The following is a 17,627-nucleotide window of genomic DNA, read 5'->3' as shown; positions in this document are numbered from 1 at the left end:
AGTCTGATCATGCTGAGGATTTCTCCTATTTGTGGTCTCCTCGCTCCACCACCCCTCTTGTTCCCCCGTGCAACATTCTTTGAAGTGCAGTTTCTTGCCCAGTGACCAATATTGCCACAAATCCAGCAGCCTTTTGAATGCCATGGATTTTGTGGGGTGTTATTTTGGGGTCGTCGCCTATCGTGACTTCCTCTGCCTCTGTCTCTTCCACGGCCTTTTGTCCGGTCGTTGGAAAAGGCAGAGGTATCTAAACCTCCAAATTTATACAGGTGAAAAACATCTGATACTTTCACAGCCTTCCTGACCTCTTCTAAGGTACAGGGTCTAAAAACATATAAGTTTTGTGTCCCTTCCTCTAGTGAGGGATACAGTCGTGTTGCTGGAACAGCAGCGGCTGATACTGTGGCAGACGGAGCTGCTGCAGCAGCAGGGGAGGGGTGGCGGCAGGAGCTTGCTCTCCCTGCACCGCTACAGCATTCCGTGTGCTTGGAATTACTTTATTTTCTTCCGTCTCTATAATTACGTTTTTAGATTCATTTAACCATAATTTAGCACACCTCAGCTCATTCTCCTTTTTAGATTTTTTACTCCCATTTTTCTTTCTACACTACTCTCCAAAATTCCCACAATTATTTGCCATTGATCAATTTTTAGCTTTCCATCTATTTTATATTTCTTTCTCCATTTTTTCATGTGTACAGTGCTACCAGGAAACCTGGACAGCATGTATTTTTCATCCCCATCGGCGCCCTTACCGAGTGATGAATTACAAGAATGTTTATTTCCCATTATTTCAGTACTGTAATTAGCTTACAATGGCTTGGTATTTTGTGCTTTTTCTTCAAAGAGAGTGCTCTAAGTGAGCGCTTAGTGTCCCCTGAAGAACAGTCTTCTAGGCCAGACTAGTTCTGGTCCGGTTCTTCACCTAGGATTCTAATTCCGAGGACAGAAAGTTTTACTCTCAATGTTGAGCACCATTCACACTTGCACACACACAAAAGAATATTCCCTGCCTACTCGAGGATCTTACCTTATAGGGCACCTCATCCAGAGGGGGACTCTAAATTACCCCTCCTTCCTTTTCCCTGCCTACGCGAGGATCCCTTTAACCCTAGGTTTTGTAAAACAAATGAAGATCATCCCAGTTCTAAAGTTTTCTGACTATTTTTTTTTTTAATGGTCAGGTTTTATAGGGTCAAAGAAATTTCCTCATCCAGAGAGGGGCTCTAAAATACCTCTCTTTACTTTCCCTGCCTACGCGAGGATCCCTTTAACCCTATATGTTATGTAAAACAAATGACCTGGAAAATTTTATTTATTTATTTATTTATTTATTTATTTATTTATTTATTTATTTATTTATTTATTTATTATTTATTTATTTATTTATTTATTATTATTATTATTATTTTCTCTTGCTTTAAGACTATTATTGATGGGCCAGGCTTTATAGGGTCAAAGAGATTTCCTCATCCGGAGAGGGGCTCTAAATATACCTCTCCTTCCTTGGGACTCAAACCCGATTTTGGGACTCTAACCCGAACAGCTATTTTACTCACGTTTTTGTTGGTTCGTTTTGTCTGTTCGGATCTCGTCAATCCGTCGTTGGCAGACAAAGTCGTACGTAGGGCGCTGTCCTGGCGAAGAATTCACTTCCCATGACTTTGTTTCCAGGTCCCTTTGACTCTGGCCGTGCACGGTTTCAGCGCGTCGTCCTTTGTCTGTCAGCGAAACGGGTATGTTGAGATCCCGGGTTTCGGCACCAACTGTTAGGTATTTTCTGAAACCTACATGGAAAAAGAGAACCACAGACAACGTATATGAGTTTTTAGCCCGCTTCTGCAGAAGGAGAAAAACTCTGTCAACTGCTCCTCCGAGCCGTTCACAGAGCGTTCTGCCAATCTTTGGATACAGCTTGTCTTTTATTATCAAACTTCAAAGAGGGAGGATAGGCAAGATAAGACAGCAGAGGAAACAGCAGAGGTCGTAAAACATCGTACCCAAACACAGCAAAGGTCGTAAAACAATTTAACATCTGACCCATGATCTGAGCCCGGTTCAAATCTCGGTCAAACTGTTTCACATGAAGATAACAGGCAGCTGTGACTTCCAGGTCAGTTCATGTTGAGGAATATAATTATGTTAATAGTTAAAAGTTGTGTTAATTCACATTAAGATATGTTTTACTGAAAAGGAATGTGTTATGTTGTGCTGGTTCAACACCAAATAAGGTGTTGTGCAAGACATTCCTGGCAGGCAAGGGACTCGGCCAGAGTCTCTGTTGGACAGATAAGAACTAACAATCTGACTAATGGTCCTCTGAGGGAGCAGATTTAACTTCCACGAGGTCGGCCCAGAATTCTCGGAACTTCCAACACACACTCAATGTAAAACAGAGCCAGAAGCAAGATTCAGAATGCCATTGGTCAGATGGTTTCCAATACACAATAGCAGACTGAAAACGGTATAAATGCTCGAAGCCAGAAGCAAAAGACAAGACATTTTGGATTCTGAGATGATGAAATGAGATGATGAAAATGTAATATGTGATTCCGCAGATGTGCATTAAATGTCTTCCTGGTTGTCAGTGAGCCAGAGAGAATGGAGTTTTGTGTATCGTCCCTTAATTCATGAGTTTAGCACCTTTGAATTCCTCCATAAAGTGGTGACACCCGACGTGCCGATTGAACTGATTCAAGTTAAGGAGGATGGAAGGTGACTCTTCGGACTGGGTGCAGTACAGACCGCGGGCCCAGACAAAAGAGGTGAGAATTTATCTCTTATCTCTTACTTATTAAATTGTAGAGCGGTTTCCTGTCTGCTGCCGGTTTGAAGAGCTAAAAAGAAATGAAGTTCTTTCCTGCTCATTGACAAACAGAACCTTGCGCAAGGTGGGGTTGTCACAAAACGTTAGACTCATAGGTATCTAGTACATTTTGGAAACACAGACAACCTAAAAAATAAGCACCTTAGTCAGTCTGGCACCGCCCGTTTGGCGATGGTAACATTTAGGAATTTTATTCCACGTTATAAGTTACCACATATCAGCAAGCCTGGTGTAGCTCTTCTGAGCAGGCACTTTCGCGAGCTGACTAATTAATAATATATCACGATTTGTTAGATACGGCAGGAGGCCGTGAGTTAATAGTATGGCAAGAAGCCATGAGTTCAAAAGTACGGCAAGAGGCCGTGAGTTTAATACTAAGCCAGCTGAATCTGCGAAGAGAGATTGGGATCTCTGTGAAAAGCGCTATAGAAATAATAAGAGGCCAGGAGGGACGTTTGTTCTGCTGCGTGAAAGCCGGAGAAGCGTGTGTGTTTTTCCCCTCCATGGAGTGACAAAAGCCTATTTTCCATTCATGACAGAGCAAAAGCCGTTTGGTGGAAGAGAAGCCGTAAAATCCTCCATGTAAGAATGAGTAGGCCTGAAGTTGAAAAATGAGAAATGAGAAGTTCAAGTGAATAAAATACAGTTTTTACAGATTATTTTGTGAGTTAAACTGCAGTGATTGTTCTTTAATTTTTGTTTGAGATTTAGGTGAGGAGTAAAGGTATTTCTGTTAGCTAACTTAAGTTCTAATCTAATTAAATGTGTGCACACAAAAATTGGACAGTGGCTGGATCACAAGCAAACTACATTTATATACCTTATAAACGAGCATGCTAACAAATTGAGCTCATATTAACTAATTCCCCGGGGAAGAATGGAAGGAAGGGAGAAATAAAAATAATAAATAAATAAATGAATAAATGGCCTAAGCTGCAGTGAAATCTGAGATCTCTGAGTTAACTCAAATAAACAAAACTTGAAGTAATGATTTAATAAATTGTTCAAAAAGGAAAAATTTTCAATAATGTACATGCACAAATTAGGGAATGAACTAAACTTCCATGAGACTAAATTATGTGGATGTGTGTGAGATTAGGCCTATGTGAATGATGTGGATATGTGTGTGATGGGTGTATATTGAATATATGTGTGAAAATACATATGTCTGGATGAGTGTTTGATGAAATGTGGCTGCATATGACGGGGCAGTTAAAGTTGCATGTTTTGACTCTAAGCACTAAGAGCTTCGCTTGACATATATCAGCAGAACAGGTTTGAGTGTGTGAACACCTGCAGTTAGTGTGTGATGCATGAATATGGTAGAAATGTGCATGCTTTGGCTTGGCTGCATGAATAGCAGGTTGTGAGACTCAACTATCTCCATGAAGGGTTAACTTAAGCAGAGCATAGTTAGGACAGGCAACGCATATACAAACTAAGACAGAAATGCACTGCCCTCGCTCTGTCTCCATCTCAGGAATAAAAATAAGGGAGCCTGAGAGCAGCCGACGATTGGAATTTTTGCTCGCTCTTTTGCTGGAGCGTGTGCCATAACCTTACACACATGCCACCACCCTCTCCGACATGCATACACACACATATACACACACACACACACACACACACACACACACACCCACACACACACACACACACACACACACACACACAAACACACCCTGCCACGACCATGATTTTATGTGCGAAGCAGTGGGATGAGTGTGAGCGAGATTATTTATGATATTGTTTCCATGTCGTCTGTCTAAGTGTTGATTTGTTGTCATAAGTACACACTTACACTTACAAATACAAATACACTTACAAATATCTGTACAAACCCGTATAGTTGGTTATATTGCTCAGGTACAATTTCAATTTCACTTTGACGGATCCACATGAAACTACAATTTTAAATATGTTTCAAGGCCTTTAGTCATCCACACAGGCTTGATTTCGCAGTACTCAAAAGTCCGGACTGTAGAGCAGGTTGGCAGGACACCTTTAAGATTCTGCAATTGATCTTTTCAAACCTATATGAGTACTGGGTCGACAGAGTCAAATGTGTGGATCTAAATTGTTTCCTATTTCAATAATTATTATCAAGGTTTTGGGGAAAAATGGGCATAAAGCGTACGGAATGTGAAAGAATGTGTTGTATATTGAGCTGTGAAAAATGCTGAATATTGAGCTGTATATTGAGCAAAGAGAATTATTTTATTTTTAAGATTTATGATCATGAGACCCAAATGTGTACATTTATATTTTCGCATTTTGGATGAGTCGAAAGTGTTCGTTATGTTGAGTTAATTGTCATGTGAAAGTGTAATGTGTCTTATGAATTGTGTTTCAGTCTCTGCGCCTCTACGTCACACGAGGCAACAGGTCAGCAGCTGCACACAGGACGCAGCTCAGGCAGAGAGAGAGAAGCAGAGAAAGCAAGAAGGGGGGCTTAGCTCCAGCTGCAACACGGGCGATCCAAAGAAAAACAGGGCCCTCACCTACCCATTCAGTTTGAGTGAATCGGAATATAGATTCTTAATTATAAGAAATACAGTCAACAATTTAAAACAACTAACTGGCAAATGACTGTTGATTACGTAGAAATTAGTTAATGGAACAGCATACACTATTAGGAATTTGTTGCTCATGATTACCATTACTCATTAATATACACAGGAAACACAGTGAATTATTGAGGAATTGAAGGGTGGCTACTCTCAAATATATAAGTAAGGAAAATAATACACAGTGACGTAGTTCTTGCTGCTAGGCCATAGACTGCCAAGAGATTTATTACCCCCACGGAATCAGTTTTGTCAGTTCAACACATAAAATCTTACATACCAAAAAATCTCTCCTAAGTCTCAAATTCAACAGTCTTTTTCAACCAATAGGGAAAGGGTGCTGTTTCTGCCAACAGACTCTCAGCTTGTTTTTCTACAGTGTTTGTTGGCCGACCTTTAATACGAGTCCAAATAAGGACATAAGACCTCATGATTTCAACAGACCTAATCATCTGCTCCTTCTCAGAAGTACCAAATAGACCAATTTGTTGATGCTATCCGTCGAGACCGCATTCCTTCCAAGTCCATCTGTGCACTTTGTGCACGGTTGGAGGGAAGGGGGTTAGGTCAGTTTGAACTGGAGAATTGCCAAGAATCCTTTCGCAAAAACAACCCCTTAGATGGTATTTCAGCTCCAACATAATCAGTGCAATAATAGCTAATAATAGGTTATGGAAAACATATTCTGGATAGAAAAATAAGACTTTCTGTAATAAACTACTTACTGCTTTTTAAATTATAGTTAATATGGGGGTGAATTGTTTTGTTATGGGGGACCTCTGCAGTTTGGAACATAAAGACATGGACAAAGCAACAATTATAATTGATCAAAATTAAGTGTGGCAGTGAATAAAATTTAATAAAACAATTAATTGATCACAGGTGGAATACAACAACTCAAATAGTTACAATATTATTCACTAAGAGATGGAACTGTTGGCCATGATAGAGTTGCATATGGCAACTTTGACAACTTTGGCACTGGAGGAAAAGTGCCTATGAAGCTGCTGACTGGTGACGTTGGCTCCTCACAGCATGTCAACACGGAGAACCAAAACTCCTCTCCACAGCAGAAACCTGCGTGGACCATGGAGCACTGGCACAACGCCTGCTCAAGGAGTGATGCTCAGGCCAGCAACAACAACGGCTGAGCACAGGAAACGGTCTCCACTGGTTGATGACAGCCTTGGCGAAGGAGCAGCAGCTCAAGAACCATCATACAACCCAGGCCAACAGACTGTCCATCAGGAATATCATAAAATTACCAATTAATTACATAAGTCTTCATTAATACCCTCTGAACCTTCCTTAACCTTAATTTGGCAATCTGGAAGTTAATTTAATAGATTATCACTGTGAGCATTCCAACGATAGAAATGAATTAAAAATAATTATTGAGAGGAAATTGAATCAATTTCACAAGTGGGCGTAAATGCTATTTTTATTCTAATAATTTTTCTTCCAATTCTAGTTCCAAGGTTGCTGATTAACACATTGTCTAAATTGTTCTAAACTAAACTAACATATTTCGTCAAATTGAAGGTCATGAGTTCTCCCATGACAAAATAATTTATAACACTATACTCTGCTAAATAGGACAGATATTGTTCCTTTAGGAGTGAAAGAAAAAGAATGGAGAAATAACTGGATAGTAAAGGAGTCAGATAATTAAAATCTCAAGTGAACCTGACAAGGATGAAGTTCCTATCTTAGAGCCAGGATTACTTTCAAGGGGGGTCAGCAGGCTAAAGGTTAGACCAAAATATATTTCATTCTAGGAGCTGTGTCTGAATAGGGTTTTTACATTAAACAGTTGATGTTAGAGACAAAACAATTGGTAGAAACCCACTATATCCAGTCTTCAATATGGCAATACTATATAAACATCATACTCAAAACAATGCTAAGAGACACATAAATCAGAAATTGTTTTGAAAATTCATAAATTTATTTGAACTCTGCAGTAGGTGTTTCAATTGTACCCTTTCATCAACAGACAGAATGTACACTTCAGTTCATTTTTCTCTCTGTATTTTTATTTGAACTCATGTAGAGAACTTGAAATTTTACTCTAAGGTTAAAATATCATGGGTTTCTGTTTGATTGGTCATAAAATTGTTTCTGTCACTATGAATAAGTTGTATCTGGCATCAATCTGATTTTGCTATATTTGTCAATTACAACATTTTGTCAGCATTACATTATGGGAGAAGAAATGTTTCATATTCCGACCAGGACAACAGGTTCAGCCTTAGTATAGCAAAGTAAAGACAGGACCAGGGTTTGATTGCATGCCTTGTCTAATCAAAAGCACTAATTGTTTCTGCTTTTAGATCTGTCTTTCAGAAGCTGTAAATCTGTCCTATTCTAGCCGCCTTCTCCTGATGGAAGACACCTAAATATCTCCAAAACAGGAGGAGTGAAATCTGGAGAGACGGTATGATGAAACACAAAGTGAAATATGGATAATGTTAATTCTTGATTTAGGTCATCTGAACTGCAGGGACCTAGAACAGATCTCTCCTGATGTTTGGTCATTAAAACTCAATATAACAGCTTTCTATTGAACCTATGCTATTGGACCAAACAAACGTTGGAGTCACTTCTGACACACAGTGTACATTTATTATTATGACAGTTCTTCTTCAAATAGAAGAATTTTTAGTAAATGGGTTGGCAATTAGGTAAGATTACTCTAGTGGAATTAATTTAAAGTTCTCAAGGTAATGTAATTTAAATTCACATGCACCTTTTCAGCACAAAAGCAAATCCAGAGAGTTTAAGAAGGGTTAACATTTTCTAAACTGGGGAGGCAAAACATTTCACAGAGGAACGAAACTCAACAAGCTTGCTGAGAGACTAGGTTGAAATTTAAGAAGTAAACTTAAGTTAAAGCTTCTTTTACCTATGGCATAAAATCTACCATGACAACTGAAGTTAGAGACTATGTAAAAGAGTCAAATGTAGAATAAAACTGCAACAATCTTATTTAATTCCAAATCACGAACCAGTTAAATTTAAATCAATGGGCTTGACATAAGACCTGTATGCAATCTAATAGGAAACAAACTGCTGACAGGTTGAAGTACAACTTTTAAGACAAATTCCTTATATGGCCTTTAATAAATAAATGGACATATTATATTCTAAATGAGTAGCATAGTGTTGAATTGAAGGAGGAATCAGGAGAAGAGATTTTATGACAGTTATGTTATAAGATGTTCAGGGAAAAGTTTCATCACATTTGTAAAACTAAATTGAGAACTATCAATAATTGACAGTTGTGGCACTAAAAATATACTAAATAGTTGATGGATATTGATTTGGACACTTCAATTGATAATTTCCTTTTCCATAGTTGGGTAGTTATGGTCATAGGGGGGTGTTTCACAATTTATACCTAGCCATTACATAAGCACTGTGTGGTAGAGATGACTCCTGTAATAATGTGACTAGTTAGGCTTCACAGCGCTGGTTTGAACTAAAGGTATCCAGCATATCTGACCAAACTATGCTTCTACATACATACAAACAACTTAAATGTTTCTATATCCTTTGAGAGAAGATGGAGGTCTTCAAGAGGAGAAGGGGGTTTCTGATTCTATCTCTTTTTACCTTTGCTTCTTTCCTTGTTCGTTCTCTTGCATGAAAACCCTGATCAATAAATTTAAATAATCCCAAACATAACTCAATCCCATTTAATGTATATTCCCATCAGAACTATGTTTCAGGAACTGCAATCAGGTAGAGCAGATTTCCCAGGAAAATGGCTGAATCTGAGTACTGGCTGAGTGAGTTGAAGCAAGAATATCCTTTGAGTTGAGAATTGATAATTCATGATTGTTACATCCTTCATGAAATGTTCCTTAAGGTTGTGATTGTTACTGTGACGTTGTTTTGAAAGTTATTTTACTGATGTGTTTATATTTTTCTTTTGTTATTTTGTGTCTCGATGGAGTCGTGGTTCCTGGACAACTATGGGACTGTGAACAAGCAGACTGTGATAAGTGGGGGAACTGACACCGTTAGGTTGCAAAGGTGATGTCATTATTATGCATCTAGATGGATAATTTGATTCTGTAGTGACATGATTCGGATCAACCACATTGAATATTGTGTGAACTGTTTTCTTTTTATCAAATTCCTATATTGTATTGTCACAGGTTGTTCAATTCTGATTTATGATGATCTTTCGCTGAGTGATGGTGAAAGAAGAGAACGCTTTAAACTGACTAACATTAGACTGAATATGAACTAAAGTAACAACAAAATGATAATACCAAAAAATCTCTATCAGTTCTGGTATTTTTTCTGCACAGGTTTACCAGGGAATACCAAACAAAAGCCACCCAGACCATCGATGTCCCTGCAGAATGTGGGATGGAGACGTACCACCTGTCCTCCGTCATCTGTGTCGATCCTAAGCTGACAGACGTCTACTGTTACTTAATGAAGGGAGAACGAACAGTGAAGGCAGACAAGGAGCATGTCTTCACTGCAGACAGCTCTCCTGTTGTTAAAGACTCTGAATATTACGATGTAGAGCAATTCCAGAATATTAATACAACATATGGTCTTTCTATTATCCACTTCAATTGTAGAAGTGTGAATGCAAATTTATCTAAAATAACAGATTATTTACAACAGTTAAACAGAACCTTCTCAATAATAGCACTTTCAGAGACATGGCTTAATGATTCAAACATAGATAATATTTATTTTGATGGGTATGAGTTATATTATAAGAACAGGAGCAATAAAAGGGGAGGAGGAGTTGCTCTATTAGTTAATAAAGAAATAAAATGTAAAATCATTAATAAAATGTCATGGACTATAGATAATATTATGGAAATAATAACAATTGAAATAATAAATAAGATTTCTAAAAACATTATTATAAGTTGTGTATATCGATCACCTGAATCAAACATAGATTTTTTTACAGATAAAATTATAAATGTCTTTGAGGGGAGTTGTAATAAAAAAATTGTTTTGTGTGGGGACTTTAACATTGACCTGGCCAATAAAACTGACTCAAAACATATTGTTACATTTATAAACTTAATGCACAGTTTAAATCTTTATCCAATGATATCAAGACCCACAAGAATCACATCCCACAATGCTACAGTAATTGATAATATTTTTACAAATATAACAAACAGAGAGATAATAGGTGGTATTTTGATTACTGATGTAAGTGATCACTTACCAATTTTTACAATTTATAAAGAGGTTCAAAGTACTACAAAAGACATTAAAATCAAGGAAAAAAAAATAGACACATCAAGAAAAGCTTTGGATAAATTAAAAGACGATTTAAAAAAACAGAACTGGAAGAATGTATATGTTGATGATGTGAACAAAGCATATGATGTGTTTATGAATATTGTAGAAGATTTGTATGGAAAAAATTGTGTAAAAAACAATTATACAAAAAACAATACTGTCAACAAACCATGGATGACAAAAGGCTTAAAAAATGCTTGTAAAAAAAAGAATTACTTATATTCATGTTTCTTGAAATTAAGAACAAAAGAATCGGAGGATAAATATAAGAAGTATAAAAACAAGTTAGTTCTTATCATAAGACAGCATAAAAAGAAATATTATAGTGATTTATTAAATAGAAGTAATGGTGATATGAGGGCAACATGGAAAATAATGAATGGTGTTCTGAAAAATCATAAAAGATATGCAGGCATTCCACAGCACTTTGTAAAGGAAGACAATGAAATACATGATCTGAACGAAATTGTAAATGAATTTAATCATTATTTTGTGAATGTTGGTCCTAGTCTTGCAGCTAAAATACCAAAAATAGATACAAATTTGAGTCATACAATCACGGGTTGTACTAACAGTATTTTTCTTGATGGAACTGACAAAAAAGAAATAAAGAATATTGTAAACAATCTTGCAAGCAAAAGATCAAAAGACTGGGCGAACATGGACATGAGGGTTGTAAAGGATATAATGGATTATGTTATTGAGCCATTTACATATATTTGTAATTTATCATTTCAAAATGGTGTTTTTCCAGACGGCATGAAGATAGCCAAGGTAATCCCTATCTACAAAAATGGAGAAAAAAATTTGTTTGCAAATTATCGGCCAATTTCTTTGTTACCACAGTTCTCAAAGATTTTGGAAAAATTATTTGTAAATAGATTAAATTTATTTATTGATAAACACAATATATTAAGTAGCAGTCAATATGGGTTTAAGTCTGGAAATTCTACATCAATGGCTGTCATGGACTTGATTGAACAAATAACAGAAGCTGTTGATCAAAAACAGTATTGTGTTAGTGTTTTTGTTGATTTGAAGAAGGCCTTTGACACCATTAACCACACCATTCTTCTGGAAAAGTTAAATAGATATGGCATAAGAGGTACAGCTTTACAGTGGGTATCTAGTTATCTGGATAATAGGAAGCAGTTTGTGCAGGTGAATGATGCAAGATCTGAACTCCGCAACATTACATGTGGGGTTCCTCAGGGTTCTGTACTTGGGCCAAAGTTGTTTCTTTTATATCTGAATGATTTAGTAAATGTGTCAGGGCTTCTTAAATGTGTGTTATTTGCAGATGATACTACCTTTTTCTGTTTAGGAAAAGACATAAAACAAATGATGGAGATGATACAAACAGAATTTATTAAGATACAAACTTGGTTTAAATTAAATAAATTATCATTAAATTTGAATAAGACGAATTATATGATATTTAGTAAAAGAAATAAAGCTATCGATCTTCCTTTTGAAGTCGATGATGTTGAGCTCTGTAGGGTCAATGAGGTTAAGTTTTTGGGTGTTATCATTGATGAAAAGCTGACATGGAAACCCCATGTAAATTATTTAAAAACAAAAATAAGCAAAATCCATGGCAGTATTGTACAAAGTAAGGGATTTATTTCATGACAAAGCTTTATTTATGTTATATAATGCAATAATTGCTCCACACCTGACTTACTGTATTGAAGTCTGGGGGAAAGCATGTAAAACAATTACAAATCCCATTTATATTTTACAGAAACGAGCAATAAGATGTATCACCAGAAAACATTATAATCACCCATCAAATGCTTTATTTTGTCAGTTGAAATTATTGAAATTTTATGAGTTGGTTGATTACAATATTTTGCAGGTTATGTATAAAGCTCATAAAAGTTTATTACCTCTTAATATGCAATTATACTTCGTTAAGAGAGTAAGTAATTACAATCTTAAGGGTATAGAAATGTTTGTAAAGCCCAAGATTCGAACAAATTTGAAGGACCGATGTACATCAGTACAAGGTATAAGATTGTGGAATAATCTGGAAAGTGATTATAAAAATGCTGGCTCGAAAGATATATTTAAGAGAATGATAAAAGTTAAGTTGTTGAAGACATATACAATTGTATAATGTGCAATCATAACAATTGTTGTACAAGAAGGAGTTGATGTTTTCTTTTTTTCTTTTGTTATGTTTTATTAATTGAAAATTATCATTGTTTGAATTTGTTTATTTTGGAAAAAAGGGGCAGATATTAATAAGAATTTTATTCTTCTTCTGCTACCTTTCATTTTATTTGTGTTTGTATATTCTTTTTGTATGTATAGCATCTGTTTTGTTTTAAATGAAATGAATAAATTCTATTAAAAAAAATAAAAAAAATAGAAGCATTAATAACTTATTTGGCAGAGCATGATGAATATCAAATAAGGGAAAAAGAGAAAAACTAAATAAAAAGGATAGAATACCTGGTGCAGATAAAAGGAGGCGACCTGTTAAACAGACAGCCTTCGGGGTAAATACCAGCTGGAAGGAATAAATGACGCTAAGGGAAAACTGATTGGAACTAAACTAATCTGGCACAATCCACTATTTTCACATGTGGTAAAATGAACTATATGAAAGATGAATGAAATTACAAAACAGGTAAAATTATAAACAAAACAAAGTGACATCTAATGTGTTGAAGTTTTTGAAACTCAGCTTAGCTGTAAGGGGTTTAAATTTAAACTTAATGAAACTTGAAAAATTGAGGTTTATAGCAACTTTAACTTTATCATGGACTAAACAATATTTTCTCTCTTATTATCTTATCAAAAACAGAATTTCTTTTCATTTGAAACTTGGTCACCTTAAAATACATAAAGAGGGAACTGAATTGGTAAATAAATATGAGTATGTGTTTGAGTCAAAGGGTGATTATGAAACAGCTCTAGATTCAATTACATTGGTTGCAACATATTCTTGTCTCAAAGACAATTAATGATTCTAAATCTAAATAATTCGGTTACCTCATTTCAAAGTGGGAAATAATACATTTGAAAAGGAGTAATCACATTTCAGCTTTGGTTTAAAACCAGATAGCATTTATTACGAGACTGTTTCATTTAGTTTGACGTGTTTTATTTTCTTTTCATTTTTATTAATATGATTGTTGTTTTATATTCTAATAACAAAACTAACTAACTTACTAACTAACTAACTGCTGCTTTCGAAACACATGCATGTCTTGGTAGAAAGGCACAAATTGGATATGATGAAACTTCTAAAGTGGATATGATTGATTATGTAAAAACAAACTGATTGGACAACAATGGGCTCACAACACTTGTGTGCCTTAAATTTTGATTGAATTGATGCATAAATTCAAGTCCAACAGAACATTTGATTTGAAACGCAATGACATCTTACAGTACTGCATAATATTTGTCTACATTTTTTCTCCTCTGCCACAAAAGAAAAATCTGATCAATTTTTCTTTTGTCAGTTCAAAATAAACATTGACACGGCCTTTTAGGAAAGCAATCCAAATTCTGATCTGAACTCTTTAAAATAATAAAACTTTTGGCCTTTGCAGTACAGTTTCAGTTGGACATTTTAGAAAAAGAATCTCTGAAAAATATTTCTGAGAACAATAGAAATGTTGTTGTCAGAAATGTTTGTTTTCCATTTACATACGAAAACAAAAGGGGGAAATGGTAAAAGATAAACATAAAACTTAATAAAGATAAAACATTTCTGATAAAACTTTACATTTAGAACATCTGATAGTCTACTTTCAATTCTAGATAGATGATTTAGAAAACTTGTAAAACCCTGTAAAATTTTTGTTTTGGAGAAAAGTAAATTCAAAATCGCTTTCAAATTTTTAAATTATATCAACAGGGGGTGGAGAAGAAATAGACTAATTCCTAGTCGGTTTAAAGATGTGGTTAATTATGAATGTATTCATTTGACATTGGTATATTGTGAGTTCATTTAATGAGCTCTTATACTGGGCCTTCCTGCATGACTGAAATACAGAGTTATAGAGAAGCTCTTACTAAATTAACAATTGGTTATATAAAATTGAATAGCTTCAATCAATATCTATGCCATGTTTATTTCAGATTGTTGAGTTTCCTGCATCACCTCTAATTTTAATTGTATAAAGCTACAGTTGGATTTAATTGTTATCATTGAGAACATTTTGGTTAAAAGTACTTTAAATTCTACGGAGCCCCTAAAGGGACATGGAGAAAAATTCTCACAAAATGTGAACAATTTTTTTTTTATTCTAAAAAGAAAACAATACATAAATACAACACTCAGCAGTTTTGAAAAATATCAGGATAATGGTAATATTTTCACTAATGAAATAAAGAATAACTGATTACAGTTTTCTTTTGACCTAAATTATTAAGGAAATTTAACTGGTTGTCTTAAAGTGTGGCAATATCACAAGGATGCTTTTGTGTAAAATTGTACAATATTGAATTAATTATTTTACATATGCATTTGAATAACCAATAGATGAAAAGTGTATGAAGCTGGAAATACTAAATTTTGTCAAAAATGTTTAATAATTTCTTAGTTTGATTTTTGAAAGGAGTTGGGTCTACAACCGGTAAATTCTGAAACATCTGAGGGTGAATCATCTTAAGGCATTTCTATTTTATCTTTTGAGCTCAGACTGAGGCAGTGGACGTTATCTGAGCCGCTCCAGTGACCCTGAGCCTGGCTGAAACAAAAGAAAAGAAACAAAAAAAGAGGCAACTCTTCATCTACATCACAAGCTACAGAAAAGACAGTTAATTTATAATTATGTGAGCAAAAGGGGGCACACACTTTTATTTTCTTAATTTACTTTGTTTTTACTCTAGCAGTTCTGCTTCCTGTGGTCTGACGGGGACCATGGGGGCCGGGTTTTGCGGGTTCAGGGCCATGCGAGGAGAAAAGGCATCAGCCCTCTGCTGTTCTTAGCTGTGCTGACTTGGACATTTGCACTTTCTACACCTATGAACTGTACCATCTTCTACTGGACTGCTGTTTGAGGGCAAAGACCTATTGGACGATTCTTACAGCTTCTACAGAGGTCAGTGAGATTGGATTTTTCCTGTTGTCACATGAGGACGAATTGCAGCTTGCAGGATCTCGCATTGGATGTTTGACTGTGATCTCTGAGGACACACCTGGCTACAGGACGAGACCCAGGCGTGATTTGTGAGGGTCTCCTATGGCAGAAAAGACCACCGGATTCTGCCCGACGTGATATGGAGGTTTGAAACAATGACATGCTGTATCTCTCCGTCCCTCCCTCGCTCTCTCAAGGGGGGGGCACACACTTTGTCCAGATTTTCTGCACAGCGGGACTGAATGCTGCCCTGAACAGCTTCTGGTGGGGCAAATGGAGCATCACATGTAAAGTCATCCTGAGACTCAGAGGCGGTCCTGCTTGTCTGTTGCCATGATTGGTCCTGGGTTCTACGTCTCTGGTCATGTGGTTTGGACTCCGGGGCCCCTGGGATTCCACTCAGTCTACAGGTTGGAGACAAAATGGCTGCCAACAAAACTTGGTAGTTTTGAATGGTTTTTCTTGAATTTTCGAGTTGTGTGATGCCACTTTTTCTCACCTTAGTTTAATTTACAGCACATTCATGGTCTACTGTCTTTGCATTCTGACCTCTGCTATATGACCCCCAGGATAAGTTTAATGGTACAAGTGAAGGCTCGGTGCAGCAGAGTGTTAGGACTCTCTGCAGGTTACAGAAATATTTTGTTTGCCTGAATGATTATAACTCTGATTGTCCAACATCTGGCTAACGTGTTTTTCTCCTCCAGCATGACAACGATTGAAAAAGAATAAAAGTACGGTAAAAAAATGTTAATTTCCTGATTTACAAAAGCACAACCAGCCACACTTCAAATACAAAAAAGGATAGTCTAAAATCTATTTGGCTCAAATTACAGTGGCTACAAATATCAGGACTAGTATTTCAAGTTTTGATTTAAGTTTATTTGAATCCATTTCAAATCTTAGGAAAATTACTCTTCAGAAATTACTGAACCAAATGATGGTTTACTGCACGTATTGTCAATCAAATATTCAATTCTTTCACTGAGGTGTAAACACCCTGTTTAAATTAAACCCAACTGTTATAGTTAGCAATGAAAGAAATGTGGGCTAAATGATTTGAGTGGGTTTCTTAGGAGTTTCTGTACCGAAACATTAAACAGTGTTTCAGTACAGAAACAGGGGGAAATGATTGGAATGAATCTAATCTACAAATTGTGAGCTAATCTGATCTATTGAGAAATTTTTCAGTTTTGGGCTTCAGCAAAAATATAAAAGAGAAATCAAAATTCACAAATGTTTTAATTATTCGAGTGAGTTTCTAAAGTAATACTGATTATTCTGAATTGAATACATTAAAATTAACAATGAATACATGTGTCAAATAGATTTCTACAAATTAAGGTTTTTTAAAACAGTGAATAAATTGTTTGCTTCTCTCTGGCTATAATTCAAAATAATTTGTTTAACCAAGTCATGCAGAAAGGTCTAACCTGAAATTATATAATTTAATAAATCTAGTTGTATTAAATTTCTCCCCAAAACTGCCAAAAACATTGATAAATATGATAAACGCTACAAAAGAGGGTAATTCAGTTAAATAAATATTTTATAGAAGGGTTTCGAAAGAACCAATTTTTCAAAAGGTAAAGTGTTGAACTTTTGGGATTTAAAACCATAAAGTCACTTTAATATGGAGTGACAGGGTTAACTTTATTCATGTAAAAAAAAAAACAAGCAAAAAAACCCCCAAAAAAAACAGGCTAATTACATGAGATTTTAAAATGAGAAGAAAAATACGAAGATTCAAAGTAAATTGGTCTAAATTGGGATTTACAAATGAGCAATTATGGAACTGCTTAAAGCGGGTCAAACAGATTGACAGAATTAAGCTAAAGATCT

General features: G+C 35.6%; 2 long non-coding RNA genes across 3 annotated transcripts in view; both read right to left on the bottom strand.

Moving 5' to 3' along the window:
* LOC145554076 (uncharacterized) overlaps window positions 1-17,627 on the bottom strand; it is a 332,923-nt gene that overhangs the window by 43,844 nt on the left and 271,452 nt on the right. The window lies entirely within an intron of this gene.
* On the bottom strand, window positions 7,486-8,760 carry LOC145554319 (uncharacterized). Its single transcript, XR_014090324.1, has 2 exons — window positions 8,531-8,760; window positions 7,486-7,891 (listed from the first exon to the last, which is right to left on the bottom strand). It is a non-coding gene; the product is annotated as an uncharacterized LOC145554319 (long non-coding RNA).

The sequence above is a fragment of the Poecilia reticulata genome, chromosome 12, assembly GCF_904066995.2.
Source record: "Poecilia reticulata chromosome 12, P_reticulata-male-v2, whole genome shotgun sequence".
Taxonomy (NCBI): domain Eukaryota; kingdom Metazoa; phylum Chordata; class Actinopteri; order Cyprinodontiformes; family Poeciliidae; genus Poecilia; species Poecilia reticulata.
This window is presented reverse-complemented; position numbering and strand designations above follow the sequence as displayed.